The sequence below is a fragment of the Convolutriloba macropyga genome, unplaced genomic scaffold (assembly GCF_964194025.1).
Source record: "Convolutriloba macropyga unplaced genomic scaffold, txConMacr16.3 SCAFFOLD_6488, whole genome shotgun sequence".
Classification (NCBI taxonomy): domain Eukaryota; kingdom Metazoa; phylum Xenacoelomorpha; order Acoela; family Convolutidae; genus Convolutriloba; species Convolutriloba macropyga.
The window spans coordinates 1-7,500 of record NW_027452624.1 but is presented as its reverse complement, the minus strand read 5'-3'; the positions used below and the strand labels follow the sequence as shown (position 1 = coordinate 7,500).

The 7,500-nt window shown below is 41.7% G+C and overlaps 1 non-coding gene and 1 pseudogene across 1 annotated transcript in view; both read right to left on the bottom strand.

The window, feature by feature from the left end:
• Positions 1-748, bottom strand: part of LOC142357663 (large subunit ribosomal RNA) — a 3,522-nt gene extending 2,774 nt beyond the window's left edge. Inside the window, exon 1 of the ribosomal RNA XR_012761686.1 lies at positions 1-748. This exon is cut by the window's left edge and continues 2,774 nt beyond it. This is a non-coding gene — a ribosomal RNA (large subunit ribosomal RNA).
• Positions 749-2,431: 1,683 nt separating this feature from the next.
• LOC142357662 (5.8S ribosomal RNA) lies at positions 2,432-2,583 on the bottom strand (annotated as a pseudogene).
• Positions 2,584-7,500: the final 4,917 nt, after the last annotated feature.

The following is a 7,500-nucleotide window of genomic DNA, read 5'->3' as shown; positions in this document are numbered from 1 at the left end:
CCTCACCACACAAAGTAGTGCAATTCATAAAAATTACACTGTTCACTTTCATTTCGCGTGTGCGCTTTCAATGAGCGACAACACTTGCAAGCAACTCACACTCCTTGGTCCGTGTTTCAAGACGGGCTGTAGAGAGCATTGAATAGGAAGTTGAGGTCAGACAGGCAATCAAGATCAATTTATCTCATTTTGTTTAGAATCAACAAGAAGAATTCCGAGGAAAACTTCTGCTCGATTCATTAACAAGATTTGCCAAAAGACGACAACTACACTACTCGGTAGCCGAGAATATAATATCAAGGCATTGAGTATGGTAACGCTCACTCCAGTTCCCCTTCAACAGTTTCACGTACTTTTCACTCTCTCTTCAGAGTGCTTTTCAACTTTCCCTCACGGTACTTGTTTACTATCGGTCTCGCTTTATAATTAGCTTTTGGAGAGACATATCTCCAGCTTCGAGTTGCACTTTCAAACAACTCTACTCATAGGAATGAGCCATTATGACTGGTATCGAAAATGACCTTTACAGGATTTTCACCTTCTTTGATGCTACTTTCCAGTAGACATCAGGACAAATTCACCAGTCTAGCATCAAACCATACCGGACACCGAGAAATGTTGCCATTTCTCTTCCCGATGAGCTTTTCCCTGTTCATTCGCCATTACTAAGGGATTCTCAGTTGATTTCTTTTCCTCCCCTTACTGATATGCTTAAGTTAAGGGGGTTCTCTCGCCCAATTCAGGTTATGTAGTTGATTGTCTCTTAATTGGTTCACTGACCAATATGAGACAGAAACCGATTCAGCAGTTTTGTTCGCTACTACTATCAAACACAGGTCGAAGTTTCCATTCAGTCATTAATTCCAACTTTCAAATGTTGTTGTTTCAGCTTTCGCTTACTAGAAGCAACATAATACTCGCTGCAATACAGACCTCGGGAAACCCTCACCGTGAATAAGGTTCACTCACATATTTCACTACATTTTGCGTGGGATTGGAGATGAGGCTACTCGTTCTTGCTCAGTACTAGGCTGAAAATTAACGAAACTTCGTTACAAACGTTCACATGTTGATGTTTCCGCTTTCGCGTACTCAAAACAACATAATACTAGTCTTTGTAATTTAGTTTCATAATTTCAACTGTTCTCATGCAGAATTTTTGCTCATTCTTATCCCAAATTTTGACCTGGCTACTAGTTACACTCCTTGTACTTATTGCAAAATGACCACAAATTTCAACAGCTTTCACATGTTGCTGTTTCGGCTTTCGCTTACTACAGTCAACATAATACTCGTTGCAAAATAAGTGCTCGGCATCTGCAATTTTCCAAAGACGAAGTTTCGCCAGTTCAATTTTCGCTCGCCAATTATGGCTACTAATTCACACGGTACTGAGCTCAACAACATTAAATTTGTTCAGCAAGACTTTCACATGTTGATGTTTTGGCTTTCGCCTACTAGAAGCAACATAATACTCGTCTTGTTAGCTCATTCAATGAGAATAGCTTTTCCCGTTGAGAATTTTTGCCTTCAATTGGCGTTGTAGTGAGTTTGGCTACTCAGATCACCAAATACTTGTGACAATTCGAACCAGAAATGTTTTCAATTTTCACATGCTGATGTTTCGGATTCAACCTACTAGAAGCAGCATAATACTTGTATTCAACAATTTCTGTATCAAATCCCAGTTTTCTCTGGTGCATCTTTGCCAAACTATTCCAAACTGCCTGAGTCTGAATACCAATTACAGGTACTAGTAAATGCACGTTACTAAGGACTATATAGTTCTAGGTTACTGTACACAACGACGTTCACATGTTGATGTTTCAGCTGCCGCTTACTAGAAACAACATAATACTTATCGTGCATACCTTTCCATAACTTGTCCTTTTCAGATGCATTAGTTTCCCTTTGTCTTGGCTTCTACAGTCAGACTGGCTACTAGTAACAGCACAGTACTAATCACATATCGTTCTACAGTTTGCAGACAACTTTCACATGTTGATGTTTCAGCTTTCGCCTACTAGAAACAACATAATACTCGCTGTATACATTTGTAGTTCTCTATGTAACTTTCATGTGAAGAAGTTTCGCCAGTCTTTTTGACTGTCTCAAATCTGAGTCATGCTTAGGCTACTAGTTGCTTCATAGTACTTATCGCCTCGAGATCATTGAACAAAACTTGATTTTCACATGTTGCTGTTTCAGCTTCCGCTTACTAGAAACAACATAATACTAGTCTCATTAAGTTCCGTCTCTTTGCAATTTTCTTATGAAGAAAATTCGCCATCACAATGACTCCAGCAGTTCTTGATCAAGGAATGCAATCATTGATCAGAATGCTATTATTTGAATCGGTTCTGCTTTAAGTGTTCCAATTTTATTGGAAGCACCAACAATAGAACATCAATGTGTTCAATCGAGAGTTATATAACCCTGAATCGGACGCAGTCAACAGCCGAAGCCGAGACCGCCTTTTGCGTTAGAGAGGTCGGTAAACAAATCTTGCGATTCATACCGAATTAACACATATAGCTGTGCTCCTCTTCGTAAAGCGAGCCAAGTGATCCCCTGTTGAAGGATGTATTTGGACCAATCTAGTAGCATTTGGTTTCCAACAAGCTCTCCCAAGTTAGCTTACTTATTGGGCTTTTCAACCAATTCGGTTGGCTACAAGCATCATCAAAGTACTAGCCACAGTTTGATCGCAAAATTCTACGACTTTCACATGTTGATGTTTCGGCTTGCGCTTAGCCTACTATAAGCAACATAATACTAGTCATATCATAGAGCGTGATCAGCTTGTGACGTTCTCATGATGAAGTTTCACCAACAGTGTCTCACTTCGAGCTTAAATCCAGCTACTAGTAACTACACAGTACTGACTGCAACGATAACTTTTATCTATACCTTTCACATGCTGCGCTTTCGGCCAGGGCCTACTAACGTCAACATAATACTCGATATAAACTTTTGTTCATGATGCAGCTTCCCCATGCAGAAGTTTCGCCTTCAAATGCTCTCTTGGCCATATGACGTAAGAAAAGGTTACTAGTAACATCACAGTACTAGCCACAGTTTGATTGCAAAATTCTACGACTTTCACATGTTGATGTTTCGGCTTGCGCTTAGCCTACTAGAAGCAACATAATACTAGTCATATCATAGAGCGTGATCAGCTTGTGACGTTCTCATGATGAAGTTTCACCAACAGTGTCTCATTTCGAGCTTAAATCCAGCTACTAGTAACTACACAGTACTGACTGCAACGCTAACTTTTATCTATACCTTTCACATGCTGCGCTTTCGGCCAGGGCCTACTAACGTCAACATAATACTCGATATAAACTTTTGTTCATGATGCAGCTTCCCCATGCAGAAGTTTCGCCTTCAAATGCTCTCTTGGCCATATGACGTAACACAAGGTTACTAGTAACATCACAGTACTAGCCACAATTTGATCGCAAAATTCTACGACTTTCACATGTTGATGTTTCGGCTTGCGCTTAGCCTACTATAAGCAACATAATACTAGTCATATCATAGAGCGTGATCAGCTTGTGACGTTCTCATGATGAAGTTTCACCAACAGTGTCTCACTTCGAGCTTAAATCCAGCTACTAGTAACTACACAGTACTGACTGCAACGATAACTTTTATCTATACCTTTCACAGCGCTTTCGGCCAGGGCCTACTAACGTCAACATAATACTCGATATAAACTTTTGTTCATGATGCAGCTTCCCCATGCAGAAGTTTCGCCTTCAAATGCTCTCTTGGCCATATGACGTAAGAAAAGGTTACTAGTAACATCACAGTACTAGCCACAGTTTGATTGCAAAATTCTACGACTTTCACATGTTGATGTTTCGGCTTGCGCTTAGCCTACTAGAAGCAACATAATACTAGTCATATCATAGAGCGTGATCAGCTTGTGACGTTCTCATGATGAAGTTTCACCAACAGTGTCTCATTTCGAGCTTAAATCCAGCTACTAGTAACTACACAGTACTGACTGCAACGCTAACTTTTATCTATACCTTTCACATGCTGCGCTTTCGGCCAGGGCCTACTAACGTCAACATAATACTCGATATAAACTTTTGTTCATGATGCAGCTTCCCCATGCAGAAGTTTCGCCTTCAAATGCTCTCTTTGGCCATATGACGTAACACAAGGTTACTAGTAACATCACAGTACTAGCCACAATTTGATCGCAAAATTCTACGACTTTCACATGTTGATGTTTCGGCTTGCGCTTAGCCTACTAGAAGCAACATAATACTAGTCATATCATGGAGCGTGATCAGCTTGTGACGTTCTCATGATGAAGTTTCACCAACAGTGTCTCATTTCGAGCTTAAATCCAGCTACTAGTAACTACACAGTACTGACTGCAACGATAACTTTTATCTATACCTTTCACATGCTGCGCTTTCGGCCAGGGCCTACTAATGTCAACATAATACTCGATATAAACTTTTGTTCATGATGCAGCTTCCCCATGCAGAAGTTTCGCCTTCAAATGCTCTCTTGGCCATATGACGTAACACAAGGTTACTAGTAACATCACAGTACTAGCCACAATTTGATCGCAAAATTCTACGACTTTCACATGTTGATGTTTCGGCTTGCGCTTAGCCTACTAGAAGCAACATAATACTAGTCATATCATAGAGCTTGATCAGCTTGTGACATTCTCATGATGAAGTTTCACCAACAGTGTCTCATTTTGAGCTTAAATCCAGCTACTAGTAACTACACAGTACTGACTGCAACAATAACTTTTATCTATACCTTTCACATGCTGCGTTTTCGGCCAAGGCCTACTAACGTCAACATAATACTCGATATAAAATTTTGATCATGATGCAGCTTTCCCATGCAGAAGTTTCGCCTTCAAATGCTCTCTTGGCCATATGACGGAACACCAGGTTACTAGTAACATCACAGTACTAGCCACAGTTTGATTGCAAAATTCTACGACTTTCACATGTTGATGTTTCGGCTTGCGCTTAGCCTACTAGAAGCAACATAATACTAGTCATATCATAGAGCGTGATCAGCTTGTGACGTTCTCATGATGAAGTTTCACCAATAGTGTTTCATTCGAATTGGTTCTGCTTTAAGCTCTCCAATTGTTTTGGATGAACCAGTTTTGCCCTTCGAAGCCACTTTTGTGAGCTTTTGTGGGTCTTTACCAAGAGGATATACCTCAAGGCCTCTTTCAATTCCTTTAAGTTCTTTCAACTCCTTTACAGTTTCTAGGTTCACATAGCTGCAAACCTTATTTCTAGTTTTAAGTCTGGCCAACTTGGGGAGAGTTGGTGCAGACCGTGACCAATTCTAGTAGGATGCCACAACAAGAATGTGATCAACTTAGCTTGTCGATGAACCTGCCCCACATTCAAACAACTCTATCGCCTTTTCCTCGTATAGTTATATGCGAGGGCCTCTCATAGAGAGCGCTGTTAGCAACCTTTTCCACATAGACGATAAAGTTGTGAGTGTTTTGCACATGGCTGTTGTCATCACCACGTGACGAGTCAACTCAGCTTGACTCTCTACACTCCGACAAGCTTTGCACATACGCCTTTAGTTCAGTATGTGTCTTTAATCTGACTCCGGTGCCTCAAGCCGGAAAAATTGTCAGATTATGATCATTATCGGTTAGTCATTCCCGATGCAAGATCGTATCGTACTGTCTTTGTCTACCTCCAGATTCCGAAGAACAGGAGGAGACTCTCCCAGACCTACATATCTGGGAGAATGTTCAGAGGGCGAGAAGCTGTGGATTACTCTCCCCTAAGAACTGACTAAACTTTACCCTCGTCCAAGGTAAGTTTATTTTAGCTAGCCTTCTATGTAAAGGATCTGAGGCTAAGCTGTGTTTTTTTCGAGCCTTTGGCTCGGAGCAAGTTCAGTGGGCGCCCCGAGTAGCTCAACTCTTTCCCACTGAACAGCGCAACGCTCTGTCACTCGCTGGGATTTTTGCGTGTCGGTTCTAACCACGCGACTTGTGGACCTTTTTAGGCCTTTCTCATTCACAAGTCTATAGCTGGGCTTCTATAACCCAGCTTCTGAGATCTAGATAGCTGCAGTTCTGCTAGGCTGCTTTTGCTAACTAGTCTCCCTTTAAGCAGTCCCTTGCCATGACTGCTGAACTATGTATCCACACAAGTAGTTTTTGAGCTCGATACATAATTCGAGATTGGTTGCCAAGCAATCTCTAGCGACAGAGCGTCATGCGCACTACAGACATGGCCTCTACCAGCAGCCATGCCCGAAGGAATCAATCACTGATCCTTCCGCAGGTTCCCCTACGGAAACCTTGTTACGACTTTTACTTCCTCTAGACAATTAAGCTCGATCCGCTTCATCCCGTTGCCGGAGACCGAAGTCCCAACAGTAGGAATTTGCAATTCTTGCTTAACTATCCAATCAGTAGTAGCGACGGGCGGTGTGTACAAAGGGCAGGGACGTAATCCCTATGAGTTGTTGACTCATAAGTACCAGGAATTCCTGGTTCACGTCTGCAAGTTACAACAGACGATCCCCTTGAAGCGCTGTACTTTTCTCTGATTGCCCAGTCCATTTCGGACCAAGGGCTGAGTACTCAATCTAAAAGTACACAGTGTAGCGCGCGTGCAGTCCAGAACATCTAAGGGCATCACAGACCTGTTTATAGCCTCACTTCATCTGCGGTATTTAATTCCGCATAGTTCCTCTAAGAAGTGTTTGAATTCACATATAGTGAATTTCATTATTTAGATGGAGAAGATCTCGTTCGTTATTCGGAATTAACCAGACAGATCACTCCACTAACTAAGAACGGCCATGCACCACCGCCCATATAATCATGAAAGATATTCAATCTGTCAATCCTTAAGATGTCTGGACCGGGTGAGTTTTCCCGTGTTGAGTCAAATTAAGCCGCAGGCTCCACTCCTGGTGGTGCCCTTCCGTCAATTCCTTTAAGTTTCGATTTTGCAACCATACTTCCCCCGGAACCAATAAACTTTGGTTTCCCCGGTTAATCTCTTGCCAAGTCAAGATCGACTTTGACAAATTGTAGGTTGGTATAGTTTATGGTCAGAATTACGAGGGTATCTAATCCTCTTCAATACTCTGACTTTCGTTCTTGATTAATGAAAACATTCTTGGCAAATGCTTTCGCAGTAGTTTTGTCTTGCCACGATCCAAGAATTTCACCTCTAACGTAGCAATACAAATGCCCCCGTCTGTTCCTTTCAATCATTACCGCACTCAGCCAACCGGCATCAATCGAGTAGCGGGTCATTCTCCATTATTCCATGCTTTATTATTCGATCCCAAAGGATGCTTTGAACACTCTAATTTTCTCAGGGTGAAAACACCGTTTCCACAGTTCGTCACATTTAAGTGCAAACTATTTCTTCGATGCGAAGGATGAGCGGAACGAGTCAACAGATTTAACTGAAGACCATGTTGCCGTTCTACTCAAACAGATCCAACTATGAG